Raw genomic sequence first — 17,324 nt, forward strand, 5'->3', positions numbered from 1 at the left:
TAGGTTGCTTAATGTTAATGAAGAGGGGTGGAATATTGAGGGTTGACATTTAGCACTACTTCATTATAAAAAAAATTGGAAATAAAAGTTCTACACTGTTTGTTATCTTCGTTTTAGATTAGCAATGCTAATAAAATGAGCTCTTATGCTCTGCTGAGTTCCTTTTTGCTGTGTGTACATTTTAAGGCCAAGCCAAATCAGAATATCCCTTGCTTTACTGTTTAGTAATTTGGCTCAGTTCTTGTAGATCTAGATCTGTCCTGTGCAGGATAATGCCCAAGGCATAAGGCAGGATGGGGCACTCCAGCATTCTGCTTTGGGTTAAATGTGTGTAAATGTATTAATGAACAAATAGTTCTCAATCAGTGCTGGTGTTGTTAGCTGATTCCTCTCTGCCTGATCCATCAATGGTAAGAACCTGTTGTGAATTTTGTAACTCGGTGGAATTACTCTTCTCTGCTTTCACTCTGCAGTGAGTCAGCCAAGATGGTGTCCCAGCAGGGGAAATTGTGTCTGTGAGCAAGCTGAAGGTTGCCATCAGGAGGTTGCCAAATGTCCTGTTAGTGCTATCACATCCAAGACATGCAGGTCACCTTTCCTGCATTCCCATAGCCCAGGCTGAGTGTATTGCTGTCAATACTGAACTCTGAGCAAGCAGGGGGCTTGGGCTGGCAGGATCCTGCTGGCACTCACAGAGCTGTCAGTTTTTTTCCTGCTGCTTTGTGTCCTGAAGCTCAGGACAGAGAAGGGCAGCTGCTGGTGTGTAGGTGGGTGGGGATTTTTCAAGGAGCAAACATAATGATGTAGGTGGGTGGGGATTTTTCAAGGAGCAAAGATAATGATGTAGGTGGGGAGAAACAGCTGGTAGAAATAACAGGTGGGATAGGATGTTTTGGGTGAGTGGGAATAAAGGGCTTCAGAGGAAACCAGAGCCTGTGTGCCATAGGAGGGCAATATGGTGGGAGCTAGTAGATGGGCAACTGCAAAATTGTGAAAGCCTTTCTCCCTTCTCTCCAGCACTACACACCTGGCACCCCACTGGGAGCACAGTGTTACCCTCTCAGTCTCACCCTGACTGCTCCAGCATCAGACTCCTTTTGGAGTGGATCAAAAACCAAGGTGCCAGCTAACCATTTCCACTGCTGCTGCACTGCTTTTCTGAAGTGCTTAGAGGTACACAATGAGCTAATGAATGCTAACACAGAGTTTCTCACACACATAGCTGCTTGAAGCTTGATGGCTGTGTTAATGTCAATAATTGGCAGGCAGGAGAAGTTGCTATATAATAGGAACTACAGAAACCAAATTCCAAGTTGGAAAACTGGGTCAGGCTAATTGAAGTAATGTCACCAGCTCTGAGGGTGGACAGGGTTCTCCTTTGCATGTTGAAGGTCTGTGGATCTACAGGGCTTTCAGCTGTAGAAATGAATTTCCATGTACCTTGTTTTTCATTTGTTTTGTGGGGTTTTTTTGTGAATTATTATCTGCTTTGCAGTAGAAGTCTAATGTGGATGATATGATCCTATATATGTGTTATGGAAATAAACAAGTTAATTTTTCAAACTTATAAAATGCATCCTGGTTTGTGGTACCCAAAAGAGATCAGCAAAACCATCCCATAAATTAAAGCATACACTCAGTGTGAAATGATAACAACTTTGTTTTATATCTTGGACAGAGGTCTTTGGTTTAGTGTGGCTGCTTCATAACCCAGACTCTTTACTCTCCACCTTTTATTTCTGGAAAAATAAAAATGTAATGTTTTTTACCAAAGCAGTCAAAAAGCCAATATTTTTATTTGCCTGAGAACTTATGATCATCAGGAGACTTATGAAGTATTAATGCTTAGTTTGGTGTGAGAACACAGTTGAAATAGGTTGGAAAGTGATGGCGGACTTCTGCCTGAGTTCTATTTATTGTGGAGAATATGGAACACAAAATATTTGCTTAAATTATCTGTAATACAAAGTATACTCTGAGATAATAATTAAAAATTCAATATAGCTTCTTTATTCCACTGTCAGAACATCCAGACTTTCCTTTTTCCTCTGTGTCTTTAAATATCTTCTTGAAAACCTTTCAAAGGTAGTTTTAGTAACCTAACATAGTGCAGATGTTGCTAGTTTGAGAAATAAGTCACAATGACTTGTAGTATTGTGTCAAAAATATCATTTAGAGGTTTAGAATGAGGGGAGCAATTAATGAACAGTCTTCACTACAAACAAATGTCAGAGACTCCTCCAGGGCTAAGCTGCTTCTGTGCCATATTCATTAATTGCTCTTTTGAGCAAAGTTGGTGTTGATGAGTGGATTTAATTAAGTATACCTGAGAAAATCCACAAAAAGAGATGAGAAGTATTAGAATGAAGGATTTGCATTTGATTTAATAAATAAAGACCTTTTCATTCTCAGGGGGTCTTATGCTTCATGTAACTGTTTCTGGCTGACATTTCTCCCTGCCTGCTGTGTTGTCCTCACTGGAGAGTGGCAGACATGTCTTATGGTTTGCTTCAGGATGCATGCCAAATACCATGCCCATATTTAAGTCTCTATTATTAAATATGTATTAAATCTGTCATAATGGAAGATCTCTCTCAGAACTCTACCTGTTGAAAAATGGCAGGAGAGAGGGAAGAAGCACATGTGAGTAGAAAGATAGAAATCTTAAACTGCTAAAGCTCATTCCAAACTTGCTAACCCTATAACCTTGCTAAAAATACCTCCTTGGGAAAAATCTCTGTATTCATATGTAAAGAAAAAAACAACAAAAAAAACCCCACCATATGTAAAGCTGGATTTTTTCAATGTACTTTGTGGCTTACAGGTCTAAATTGAAACTTGATGAGTTGTGGCCCCCAAAATACATGTTATTATGTGAAATACAGTGATACATGTATCAGCATGGGGTTTTTTGTTACATTTTTGGTTCTATTTTGACATGTGTGAGAGTCTGCCTAGAAGGAGAAGGCTACGTCTGTATCTGTTTTCTGTGCATTGAAATGAAAATTGCATTAATATATAAAAAATACTATTATTTTGTGTTTTGATGAGAGGGTTCAGGGCGAGAGGGCCCTTTTTTAGTTATACTTTTAGGTATTTGTTTTATTTTTATTTGTACGTTCTATTATGTAAAGTCAATCAGAATGTGAAGAACGGTTTGGTGAAAGTATTCATAAATTTCAGTTTTGAGCCAAGTGGTAACTGGAAGCTTTAATAGCCTTTCAGTACCACTTCAGAAATGGAGATGTGCCATTGGACAGACATGTCAGAACTTAGTAAAAATAGCATATCCTACAGTGGCATTCATCCAGAAATCTAAATTTAGCATTGTATCCTGGATATTGTACTGCAGGTGGTCACATGCACTAAATTGTATTCAGCACCCTCTGTTATTCAAGCACATCTCAGCATTCTTATTTTAAACATTTTATGGTTTTATGCAAGGCTACCTTACTGTTATTACTCTGGTTCTTTATATGGCATCAAAATGTGAGACATGTTTCATAGGAATTAAAAAAAAAGCTTTAGCCAGAGATGTTTAGTGTCATGGTTCTGCCTGAATGGAAGTCAGTGGCACAATTCCAGCTGACTTCAGCTGGGAGTATTAGTAGATCCTGACTTCTTTCTGATAATACATATAAACACACAGCCAGCTGGCAGGTTTGAGTGTGATTTATTTCACATTATTCTTTTTTGCTTGTAGCATTCCAGTAGAGTTTGGACAAATAAGCTTGAAAAAAGTTCTATCTGTGCATTAGGGGAATGTAAAGCTTGAGGAGAAACAGAGCTCGGGTATTATGGTTTGATTAATTACTTGAATATTTATGCAAATTACAGTAGGTTCTGATGAGTGTCATATGGGGAAAGTCTGCTCTGACCTTTTCTTTCCATTATTCTGCCCTCTTCTTCCTGGTTCTGGAGCAATACCAGGACACAGGATTTTTAATAACTGTGGGCAGCAGGTTTCTTTAAAACCCACTGGAATGACTTGTAGAAATAAGATAGACTTTTCTTATGACATAATTACTGAGTACAGGTGTTAGTTATTGTGTTTGTTTTCAGATAGGGAAAGAAGCATATGTTTCTCACTCTCTCTGTAGATGACTGTGTGTGTGTGGGCAGGGTGTGGGAGAGAGACGACAGAACTCTGTGTGTATGTAAATATCCTCTTAGAGGACGAACACCTAGGAAAAAGATGGTTTCCTTTAGTTTTTATATTTTAACTATATGCCATCATAATTTTTTTATTCAGAGAGTATTAATTAATGGTTTGGAGATTATAAATAGACTTCTGACTTTTTAACATGATCTGTAAGGTGAGAGACTGATGCTTCACATTTTCAGATTGATCTGCAGATCTTTATTGCTTTGGTCACAGTTTTTTTTAACAGCAATTCCTTGTCATATTGAATACTTGTGAGTATTCCAACAGTTTCTTGGGTGATAAAAGAAATTATTCATTCTTAATTTAGATGATGTCTGATATTTTCATTGCTTTCACTTGTAAGGGTTTAGGTAATGATGGGATGAAGAGGATGGATTTTTAGGTGTAATATTCATGACTAGAGTGAAGAGAAAGCCATTCATGTGTACTGAAGGGGACACAACGAGTACAGTGGGTAAGATAGAAGTGTGATTTCTCCAAACATTCATAGCAGAAGCTTATTCTGTTTATTTGCCATAGTAGACTACTGGCAGGCTTCAAAACAGTGATAAGATTGAGCAGCACTTGTGCTTTAAAAAAGCTGACAGGGAAGACCCCTGCACAAGCAAGTTTGCATTTTTAAGTATAAGTCTTTGCTATTGTAGGAACAATAAGTAAAAAAAAACAAAAAAAAAACAAAACAAAAAAAAAAAAACAAAACAAAAAAAAAACAAACAAAAAAACCAAAAAAAAACCCAAAAAAACAAAAAAACAAAAAAAAAAACCAGGAAGAAAAATAAGCTTTTGCTCTCCAGTATAAATCTGGCATTAATGGGTCTGTAGTGTGGTGTGGTGTCACAAGGATCTCTGCTGCTTATTTGCATCTTGGAGGAGCAAATGTTACAGCCATGAAAGTGAACAGTGTTAGAAGGGCAGCAGCCACAGTGAAACTTAGTGCATTAGCTGGAAGCAGAAATGAGTTCTGTGCATCTGGTTTACTTTCCAAGTGAAATTGATGTATGTGGAGAAGTGCAAGCACCAAAATAAGCCTTCTAAGAAAGTATTCAGTACAGGGTGAATTTTGGGAAAGCTGAATGCTGTGTCATGAGATCTAATGAAGTTGTAGTTATTGTCTTAGCATGACACCTATTATAAAGGCACATAAATAACAGATTAGGAAAAATATGGGCCTATAATGCCTGTCTCCTGTCTAAGAGAGAAACTAATATGTACAAGCCTGTGAAACCTTTCGTAAAGGAGTTCAGAGTGCTTCGGTGGAAGGTGCTGTATGGGTAAATAGATCAATTATGTCCAAGTTCAGTGAACTTATTTTATAAATAATTTTAAAAATTGAGCACTAATAAGATTCTAATACTCTGATTAAGAAAAAAATCCTATGCTGTTCTAGTGTTAGTGTGAACAGCAACATGAACACACATTTGAAAAACACATTTAAGATAACCAGAATTTTATAAAAAGAAAGACTGGAGATACCAAAATTTTTCTAAATTCTTCTATGTTCTAAGATTTAGGAAAAAAAAAAGCCTACAGCACCTTCTGCCCCTTCCCTGAAAATGACTATTTTAATGCTTATTTCAACTGCAGCAGTTGTGCTGGCCTAGATGGGGGCTAGAGGAAAGAAAACTTCTGAAGGCTGAGCTTATTCATGGACTCCTCTTCCCCCTCAGTCTCTGTGCTTCTCAGTAAATGCACCCTGTGCGGGCAAAGCATTTTTGATTCATCTCTCTGAACAACCACATCTGTGGCTTAGATGGTGCATCTCTTTTTATAAGCAGGATTTAAGCTTCACAGAAATAAATTATTCCCATAGTGTTGTGAGTTTTTGCACTAATTTTAGACAAAGATGCTTTAGATGTGGGGAAGAAAGTTCTCTGTCTTGTTTAGGTGACAACTGGAGACTTGCATGAGAAGTAGAAAATGTGGCTAGTTCTTTATGATATGACATTTTAGGACAGATTGACAAACAGCTTGAACGACATTTGAAATGTGATATGTTGTAAGAACTCACTGCTTTGCTGTATGTAAACACTGCTGTGAGAAAAACAAGCTTTTATTTAAAAAAGAAAAACGATGAGGGAGAGAAAAGCAAGTTATGCCTTAAGCTATTTCCTTGTATGATTAACACCTGGACTGCCTTCAGAAAATGGCTTGTCTTTCTGCTTTTATAATTTCAGAGTGGTTATTGACTGAGCAGTAGGGGGCTTTTTTTTCTTTATCTGGTGCCTTACTGAGTTCTTTGCAGCCTCCTGACTCTGTTAGGAGGCTAAAATTGCAATTTTAGCTATCAGGCATAGAAATCATTAACAACATTTATTGACTTCTAAACACTCTGCTGTTATCTCGATGCTGTCAGATCACCTTTGCCCACTTTCTACAAAACATAATTGAAAACAATGAAATTTTTCAACTTTTGTGGACAGGTTACAGACTGGAGAAGATTTTTATCTGAGAAGACATCATTCAAGATGAAGCTATAAGAAGCTGCATGTGCTAGAGGTAAGGACAGCTTTTATAAAGAAATCTCGACAAAAAAAAACCCTGTGTGCCTTTTCTACATTGTCCTTTGCATTAAACCAAGGGATGTTTTGCAGAGGTCAAATAAGAAAGTTGTAGTGGAACTGACACAAATCCATTCATGCTGACTTCAGATTTCTAGATTTCAGTATCTGTAGCTTCCTTGCATAGCTCAGTTCTGTTTTACAGTAACAATTAATGCTCTGGTTTTGTTTCTTTAGGTTTGATTTGTGTATGAAGCTCCTTTGAAAGAATAGGATAGATAGCATTGCCACTGCTTCAGCTGAGGAAATGAGTGAGAAAAATTAAATGCAGCTTTAAAGTAGTCTTATGTATCGAAGAGCATTCTCCATGAGGAGTAATAATATCCTGTCAACTAGGAAATAAAGAAAAGGTAAAAAGAAGATAATTTAAATTAAAAAGCAAAGAAATCTTTTAATAGACCAGAAAGTAGGGCACAAAGAAGAAGGAAGCATACTGTAAAAATGTAAACTCTTTTTTAATGCATTAGCAAGTCAACACATTTCTCTTATATTTCACTTTGTACTTGGAACCAAAGCTACATGCAGATACATCTTGCTGGAAATATGCGATTATTTTTAATTAGAACCTTGCAAGTTTCTTTGCATATTAAGTACAACAGAGGAGTTAGTAAATTGATACATGAGAATGTTAGAAATAAGGTAAAAGTAACCTGGATGGTTATAGTTGTTACATACTGACTTTGACAGTCTGGGTACTGTAAGTTCTCCCATGTTTTGGAGTACATGTGAAAATTGGGAGTGGTGACAAAAATCTGCTTTCTAATGCTGTATAATAGTATCAGTTGGAGAAAGCTTTTGGCCTTCCAGATATGGATTATATCTGTTCTGAGGATGACATGGCTGGAACCATCTCCCACCCTCTGCCCCAAATTATGTGTTGATAAAGAAAATAAAATACTACCCCTGTTTGTTAAGCTTTGTTTCTTTTTGTCACTTCTGTGTGCTTTTCGTCTCATAGATTGTCCCTCCTCTGTACATTTACCAGACAGTAACATCTACATAGGAGTCCTGTACCACGAGACACTGGGAGCTTAAAATGCTCATCGGATATATGTATGTGAACTGTATTATTTGTCCTGATCTTGAATCTGTCTTTATTATTATACTTTTTGCAGGCTGAATGTATTGTACTGCTGAAGGGAAATAATTCTCCCTGCCATCCATTGCGCTTTTTTTCAATTTAAGCAGGTTTTACCAAGTTCCTATCAGGCTGGGGTGCAGTGGCTTTGTGTAGATTAAGCATTAAAAATTGTGTGAGAAGGATAAAAGAAAGGTTGAGAGGAGTGGTCAGGAAGTAGCAGGGTGTTAGGAGATGGGTTTGGAATGAGTTCAGAGTGAAGAGGCTGATCAGGATGCATGGGAAACGGATACGTTGTTCTCAGACATAAGATGCGGAAGGCTGGTATCAATTTGTTGGGAGGAATGTGATGAGAAATGAGACTCGGATAACTGTTTGAAAGCAGTCTTTGATGTATTGTGAAATACATGTCCAGTGACATTTCCTAAAACCAAGGATGGCAATGCTGTCAGCTCCACTTCAGATGAGGTCTTGTAATTTTCTAATGTTGCTACTGTGTGAATAACAGAAAGTAACACTTCTTCTGAGCAGTAGAAGTGTTAAGGCTGTGGTGTGCACAGGGAAGGTGCTTGAGCCGTGCTGTAAAGTGGCACCTGAGGCTGTGGTGTGGCACGGGAAGCCGTGTCACAGCCACTGCTGCAGCCAGCTGTCAGGGGCCAGGCCTGGTGGGGGACTTCACACAGAGCTGGTGGTGTTAGCACCATAAATAGCTCTGGGGGACTGTCCTGTTGCATCACCTCAAAAAGAATTGAAATGGTCATCAGGACATGCCCACGGTGGGCACTCCCTCCAGTACTCCTTGGGCAGAGGTTTGCCTTCAGCTTTGCCCAAGTGCCTGGGGTCTCCCTGTGATTTCTGAGATCATTGTCTCTGTCACTAAATGTGTGTGGAGCACAACGGTAGCCATACACTCATGGGTATTGTGAACTCAAATTTACTGCCAGAACGTGAATTCCAATCATTATGAGGCACATGACATTCAAATAAAGAAACAAAATGCCTCAACCTTGGTAATTCAACTTGCTGCATTCATATTCATCATTTTGGTTGTGCAAGGGAGGGAAGGAAAATTTGCCCTGACATGAAGTGCCAAGCTCAGCTGGACATCAAACTGTAGCAGGTGTTCTCAAGGGATGAAGGACCTGCAATTTGCAGGAAGCCTGCTTGGGAGGAGTAGAGGGCTGTCTGCTTTTGGACAGCAAATTTGCAACTACTTGCTGAAACTTTCGCCCAGTGACTGTAGTTGCTGTTGGCCTCTTTGAAACATACAGAAGCTTGCTAGCTGTACCATGGTGATTAGAAAATATTAATTTTGTTATGCACAAAAATCCATAATGAAAGTCCTTAATGAAAGGTTGACCATTTTCTGCTACTGTTAATTTCTAAACTTTTTTTTTTTCAGATGTAATTGCTGCTATGATTACAGAATGGCAAATTGAGTTTGGGGACATATGCAATATTCTTTTACCACTAGTCTAGTCAATAATTTTTAATGAGACAAAGAGCTTGTTGAATACCCAAATTGGTTTGTTTACTTCAGTAGCTTAACTGCATTAAAATCAAAGAGCTTGCATGGGCAGGGGGTAATCTGTGTCATTGCTGGACACCATTAATCACTCCCTCGACTGAGTGCAACACTTTTGAAAAGTGACTTATAGATGATTGAATAACTTTACTCTCTACACCATTAATGGCTCCCAGCAGGCTGCTAGTCTGCAATCACAAACATCTGTGCATTTGAAAGTTTCCACTTCCCCAAACAGAGACATATTTTACAAAGAAAAAAAGAAAAGGGAAGAAAGAGGAGAATTTGTTTTTGTGTGAGTGGTCTTTTGGAAAAAGGGTGAGTGGAAAATGTTCATGCTTTAATTCTTTGTTCACGCTTCTATGTTAAAGTGTCATATGAGTTTACCTTGAGGTCTTTATGCTCTTAATGGCATTAGAAGATTTTTTTGTTTTTAATTTGTTTTTGTTGTTTTTACTCCATAGGATCTTTCTGACATTTGATGTCCAGTAGTGAAAGAAAATGTATCCTGATTGCCTAGTAACTCATGGATGTTTTTGTTTAACTGTGTTTAAAGTAAATGTAGCCACTTACCCCTAGACATTGCACAGTGTGCATTACTTATTCAAAGCTGACTTCTCTTTTGGAAACCAGCTTAACAGAACAGAGAGCAAAAAATCCTTTCTCCAGGCAGTCTGCTACTTCTAAAGTAGTCTTTTAGACAAGCATTTAATTATTCAGGAAAAGAGTGCTGGACATGGGCTGTGTTTCCTCTTTACTGAGTGTCACTGTGGTTCCTCACCACACCTGACCCAGGTGGGCACAGCACAGCTGTTGTGGCTATCACAGAGTCACTGAGTGAAGGTTGCTTGGGACTGGAACAGATTGTCCAATCAACCACTCATGTTCAAACTGTGTTTGTTTTCCTTTAGCTTCTTCGAGCACATTTTGCAGACTATCTCAGCTTTTTACTTTTGAGGACTTCCAGTACTTGTCCTATATAACCGGTAGAGTATTAATCCAAGAGTAACATATTAAAAGCATGAGATTGATGGTGCTGTTTTGCAGTTCACTTTTCACTGTTCTTGCAGGGAAAAGACCTCACCTAAGAGGACTTGATAGGTAGAAAAAAAAGGATGACCCAAAGGAAATAAGAAGGAAGGATGCCTCCTTTATTGGTCAAAGATAATTGGTTCTGTACTGAAGACACATTTTAAGTTATCTATGGGTAAGGATATGACAGGAATAATCAGTTTCATGAAGCAGTGAAAATTTACTGTGTAATTGAAAGGTGAAAGGTTTGCATCCGTTAATCAGATTGGTACTGGGGTAAGATAAAGATAGCCTTGAGTTAGAAGTCTAACAATTAATAATGAAAAGGAAAGTGAGATGAATTGTGTGTGTTCCCTAGCAGCTATGCAGAATGGGACTCCTAGGTAAGTGTCTGTTACCCCAGAGCATGTTATAACCAAAAGTTGATGTATAGTGGGAGAATAGGACACCTTAAGCTTCAGTTGAGTACCTCTTTGACAAAGCTAACTATGATTTTAGGAGACTGGGTATCTTTGCCTATTCCAGCATTGCTACTACGAGTGAGAAATGTTGGATCCAGAGTTCCCACTTCACTATCAGTTGGGGAGACAGATTTTTTTGTGCTCTCTCAAATAACTTGTCCAGCTACTTAGATGAGGCACCCTAATAGGTCTTGTGTCCCTGAAAATTTTTCCTATGAGATTTTTTTTATTTTTCTGTGAGCTTCTAATCTGTTTAACTTCTGTAGCTTGTGGTTTACATGTACTCATCACTGGTGTCCTGGACTGAGCACCCAAGGGGTGAGGTCCAATTCTGAACAGAAGATATGAGTTTTGAATATCCTGAATGTATTCTGGCTTGTCATCTGAACTGGTAATTCCTACCGATGGTAGGAAAATGGTAGGAAAAAAGCATGGCTGACAGAGTGATCATATTGAGCAATTTTTTGTCCACTATACTCATATATTTTCTTTGTACATGTGTTGCACTACCTGTTTCCTTTTTTTTTTTAGTTTCAGAAAATTACTTGGTTATTTAAAGCAAATCCACAGTAAAATGGAGCTATCCCATGAACAAATACTTCCCTGTAGAATTCCTGTAGCCAGAGGAATTTTAGCAGCTACAGTAGCAGTGAAGTGGCAAGGATTGATCGCAAAACTTCTTTGCCAAGAAGGGATTTTGTTTGGCCTTATGTCTGGCCATACTGCTGGTCCTGATCTTGTTAAATGCTTTCCACTACCCAAATTATTTTATATGTATATATTTGTAACATACAAGAGAGGGGCTTTGTGTGTCAAGACCAGGAAAATGAGTTTTCATTCCATCAAGGCAGAATCGATAAGAGGAGGATCATTAGCTACTTGCACTTGTCCTGGAACATAAACTCCGATTGCTATTAAAAGAATGTGGCTGAAGATTAAACCTGTCTTTAGCAAGAGCATCCAATAGAACATCATGAGGAGAGCACATAAATCATAATAAAGTTTTATAATCCTTTTCCTTTATAAATTAAAGGACATTAAGAAATCTTATTTGTTCTGTGTGATTTTTTTTCTTTCTTCCTTCCCACTTCCCCTAGTGCTTGCAGGTAGTGTTGGATTATTCAGCTGCAAATAGTTTGTTGTGAATTTCTCCCTAATATTCACACTTTCATTTATTCTTTTTTGTTTTTATTGTTAGTGACTGAAACTTGGTTACTTAACTGCTCTTTGTATTGTCTGCTGCAACTGTCAATGCTAGTGCCCAATTCTGCTGATGGATTTAGTGATACAAAGCTGGGCTCCAATCACCAGTGTTTTCTGTAGGCAGTGGGCAGATGGTGATATCCAGGATCCATGATGAGCTGAGGCTGGATCCGTGCAGACACTGGTAGGCTCTGGCTGTGGATGTCATGTTCACTCTTCACTTGTGAGTTGCTGGTTTATGTAAGCTCTGAGCTTGTCCAGTGGAATTTTTCATAGCAGCTTCTGAGCAGCCTTGCTCTCATGGGGGTGGGAAGGTCTCCCTGTGCCAGCCCCAGTGCTCTGGCTGTGCCTCCTCTGATGTCTCCATACAAGTGAGACCCTGGCTTAGCTGCAGGAAACCTCTGGGATTGTGGCAGAAACAAGAGACTGCAGTAACTGAAATGTGCTCTACACGGTTCTACAGGTCCTCTAATTAGGAGCTTGTGTTTACAGACCATGATAACTGAAGCTAAACAAAGCCAAGCAGCCTTTAAGAGATGTAATAAAAACAAACAAGCATGTACATCTCTCTTCCTAGGTGCCTTCATTACGGCAATGGCTTGGGAGTGAGGCTGTAACTAATCCTCTAAAGTGTCAGCCTCCGTTATTTATAAATTGCTTTCTCATCTGAATGATGGAGTCCCACCCTCTCTCATGCTTGCAGCAAAGTTGATTTGGGTTTTATTCCCCTGTCTTCTAGTTGGTGCTAAAATGTACAATCATATGTTGTGCTCTTGACAAAGTTTCTTCTGCATCTATCCTTGTTGACATCAAGCACTAAAAACAAATTTTTTTCCTCCTGTTTTTGTAGAGAATTGTCTAACTGAAAACTGAACTGTGTAGGAGCAGGGGGAAAATAGCATGTATGAGCAAAACCAAGCCTACATATTTAAAAAGATTCCAAAACTTATTCGTAATTAACTAATTATTAATCAATCTGAACTACATACAGAAGGAGGTCTTGTATTTTGTGACAACATGCCTATAGTGTTCTGAACCCTTTGGTTATTGTCTGGCTTGGGTGTGGCAGCGAAAGCTGTTTGCAGTCTTGTGCTTGGCATGGAAATGGCCAACAGGTTGTAAACAAACAGGTTTTATGTATCACTGCTGAATTCCATACTGCAGTGTTACTGTTAAAGCAGTAGGTTTGTGTTGATACATGAGTCAGCTTCTGGTAAAGCAAGGGCCTGGAAGAAAGATTTTTTTTCTGGAAACAGTACTTGTAAAGGACTGCTTGGAGTAAGGTACTAGTTAGGGCTTTTTAAAAATAATGAGTTAATAAGACTTGCCTTTTAATAAGATAAGATCAACTGCGTAAGATACATTTGCGATATAGCTCCGAAGTGTCTATGTTCCTAAATCATTACTGACTATTTTATTCTTTTCATCCTCAGATGGGAAATTTAAGTACAAATATCTGTATTTAATACTCAGCACTAAAAGTAAAGTGTATGTTTGATCAATAAATTAAGGAATTATGAAAGGAATTTGGATGGTCTGAGTTCACATGTCATACAAACGCAACATGATCAATTTTGTATGAAAAAAATTGATCTTTTTGTCTACCAGAGGAAAAAGAGTAACTTCCAATCAAAGCTACAATGGGATAGTAATAAGAATAAATTAAGTAAGTAAGTAATAAGAATAAATAAAGAAGACTTCTTTTGCTGTGGGTCAATTGTGCCACATGAAAAAAAAGTACAACTTCCCTAGGTGTATTAATATAATACAACACTGAGAATGTCACCAGTGTTCACTTTCACACTTAATTACACCAGCTTTTCCTGGAAACTCTTCAGTAACACGGAATCAGAGACTGTCCTGAGCTGGAAGGGACCCACAGGCATCCTCAAGTGCAACTCCTAATAATAATGGTGTCCAGTTTTTGGGGTTTCTTTTCCTCTCTCTCTTTTTTTTTTTTTTTTTAATCACAATGATTATTCAACAGAGAACAGTACAATTGCTCTGGAACCTCAATACTCTGATACAGAAAATTGAAATTCTTTTCATGTCATGGTAAGTGCAGGGAGGTCCTTCTCACAGTGTGGATAAGTGTCCAGGGAAGTCTGGCCTGGCTGCAGCGTGAGCCAGCGATGCAGAGTGATCTGCACTTGTAATGCAAAGTGTGGTGCAGGCGAGCCCAGTGTTGCAGCCACCATGGATTGTGTAGCAAAGAGCTGGGAGCCCTTTTCCAGGGGCAGCTGGAGTCCTGCCTCTTGGGCTTATGCATGGAGAGGTCACTGAGAGTTTGCTGGCACAGGAGTTTCTTTATGACAGCACTTTAAGCACTTTTTGTTTTCAGTCATGTAAATAGTGTGTGAGCAAGATCAACTATGGTATAAAAATGGGAAAAGAGTTTAATATTTTCTGCTTTGCTAAAGAACAGGTGGTGGAAATGACACACCTAGCTAGTGTGCTAGTCAGAATTGGGCTGTTATCATCTGGTTTGTACTAGAAACTGTGAATGATACTGGTAAAATAAGTGAATAGAAAAAAATGGCATCAAAGCTAACTACTTTCCCATATCTTAAGGTAGGAATTAAAAACTGACTTTTTTTTTTTTTTTATGCTTGCAAGCATAATTACAGCTTGACTGGTATCCCTATTGAAAACAGATTTTTGGTGTTGGGTTACTTATTCTGGAAGATAGACTTCCAGAATAAAAACAACATGCTCAGGCATTTAAAAGAGTTTTTTTTAAAGAATATGCAATAATGATTTCTTAGCTTCAAGGCTTTAGGATAAAAATAGATAAAAAAGTGAGTTGAAAAAGCCTTTTCTGTCCTGGCCAATGGGTTGTCTGCTCTATATATTTAGCTGTATACAAACAAAGATACGAAGATAAACCTTTCCCCTTTGCTCCCCCCAAAAAACTTTGAAGGGTGCTGTTCTTTGTTTAGGAGTGGGCTAGAAAAAAAGAGTATTGCTCAGCTTCAAGCCTTGGCTGTCATCTCTTTTAGCATTTGTGGAAATACTCCCCAGCTTCCAGGAACGGACCTGTGAAATCTGTGAGATGAAGACTGTTTTTTAACAAATGTAGTCCTGGCATTGGTTTGTGTACTTACTAAGTTACATTTTGACTATAAATTCTTATTTTGCAAAGTGCAGAACATAATTTGTTGCTAAACAAATTGTAAGCTAATGTAGGCTCTTTTTTTTTTGCAACAAATAATTTTTGATGCTCTTATTTATTTTTTTTTATATCAAATACCATCTGTGTTCTTTATTATAATACTGTAGTTTTAGCAATTAGCACTACATTGCTAGTGCTGTACCACATATGTTAATAATTTCTTTCCTAGTTGGCATTGATCTTTTGTTCCATGCTGTTAGTTCTGAAGTCTGGAACTCTGTTGCTTACCTCTAAATTACTGACCCTGGAGCCATGAAGTATGTTTCAGGTTGTTTTGATGTTACGTAGATTAAATTTAGAATATTTTAAACTCCACAGTGCTGTGTGTGTTGATTTATTTATTACTTAAATACAACACAACTTATCTGAGGTAGTGCAGTTTTTTTTCAAATGCCGAGGACATTTGCAGTGTCTCCTGCACTGTCTGGGAGTTACTGCTCCTTGGATAATTAGTGTGGATTCATTCACTGTAATCCTTATGCAAGTAACTTCTGGATCAATTGGTGTGTTTTATAGTCAGACCTCTGCAGGAGTCAAAACTCTGCAGGAAATGATCTGATTTCCTCATGCCCACTTCTGTAACACTGAAGATGATGGCTAGCTAAGGGCACTTCCAGAACATGGAAATACCATTTCCGTGTTGTTTGACTCGGCTGCATTGAATGCATCCTGGTATTAAACAACAAAACAATCATCTTTGTATGATCAGAAGCACAGAGGTTTGACTTCTTTCTTGATGTCCTCTCATGCCTCTTGTTATCATGTTCTGAATGTGCCCACACAACACTTAAAGGCAGAAGGAAGCTTGTTCTGTTTGTGGTTCAAGCTGGCTGGCAGGGAGCCAGCTCCCATCTGAAGGCTGTGCAAACTTTTCAGTTCATTGCAGTGTCAGACTTAAGTTAACACAATTCTGCTGTGTCTACAGGTCTTATTTTTTCCCCTGGGTTTGTTGGGCAGCTTGGAGCTCCTGAGGTATGACCTTTTCTTCAATACATGACATAACTGTACTCTTTATCACATATGCCTTTTTTTCCTTTGGCAAGCAATGAATTGAGATTCTGCTTAGAAACTTTAAGGCTCTTCACTTTTTCTGTTCTACCTACATGCCCAGACCCATTTGCTGTTTGGAACTTCTAACATCAACAGTTAATGGTTTTGGCTTTTTTTTTTTTTTTTTTTTTTTTTTTTTTTTTTTTTTTTTTACGTTCAGTAGCTCTGTTACTGCAGCACTTGAAAAATGGGGTATGGAAGAAAACCAAAGTAAAGAATTAGCAATTTAGAAAATTTGTAGCTAGCTTTAGATTTGGAAAATCTAACCCAGAGGTTTTATATTTGTGTCTTGACTGTTTAATTCACATTCCGTCTTGCAAGCTAGGCAATCAGAAAACAAGGGAGGTGCCTCTGGGAAGTAATGTATGGGACTTGCTAATCACAGTGGAGTAAAGGGTAGTAGTGCCCCCAAACTTTGGCTGGAAACCTCAACTCCATTGTTCTCTCCTCTATAACCCTCAGTGTTACTAAAGTGAGAACCTACCTGTAAATGGCTTCTCCCTCCTCCAGCCTCTCCTATAAATAGGTGTGCAATCAAAGTGCAGGACTGAAGATGAGAGGTGTTGGAAAAGGACACCAAAAACAGTCTGGGGAGTGAAACTGTGAAACTCAAGCAGCTTCCAGCACTGGCTGATGAGCTTGTGCATGTAATGCAACCAAATCCAAGCATCAAGTGACAGACCAGTAGTGGCTGAGAAAACAGGGAGTGGAAGCAGGAATTTGAAGTACCTGTTGTTAGCTTGAGCTCTGCAAGGGCTATCATGCAAATAGGATTTTCTGCTCTACGTGAAAATTTTGGGTCTGTGGACTGGCTGCACTCTTTTCATACTTATCAGGAAGGACCACTTGTTGCAAGAACTGAGTTGATGGCAGACCACCTAATTCCTTTGACCCTTCAACTGGAATAGCAAAAGAAGCCAAAGTCACATTTTGCTTACTTTTTTATTGCCTCTCTTTAAAGCAGTCATGATTTTCTTGAGGCTATGAACAGAATTCATTTTCATCATCAACACTAACTTTATGCTGGTTTCAGAAGCTTGGAAGTGATCTTTATCAGAAACTGGAGGCTGATCCTTTTCA

At 38.5% G+C, this 17,324-nt stretch overlaps 1 protein-coding gene across 1 annotated transcript in view; it reads left to right on the plus strand.

Annotated features, from left to right (window-relative positions):
- SEMA5A (semaphorin 5A) overlaps positions 1-17,324 on the plus strand; it is a 314,579-nt gene that overhangs the window by 12,242 nt on the left and 285,013 nt on the right. The window contains exon 2 of the mRNA XM_054636324.2: positions 6,586-6,661. The gene's annotated coding sequence lies outside the window, so the exon portion shown is untranslated. The remainder of the gene's footprint in view (positions 1-6,585; positions 6,662-17,324) is intronic.

The sequence above is a fragment of the Agelaius phoeniceus genome, chromosome 1 (assembly GCF_051311805.1).
Source record: "Agelaius phoeniceus isolate bAgePho1 chromosome 1, bAgePho1.hap1, whole genome shotgun sequence".
In the NCBI taxonomy this organism is placed as follows: Eukaryota; Metazoa; Chordata; class Aves; order Passeriformes; family Icteridae; genus Agelaius; species Agelaius phoeniceus.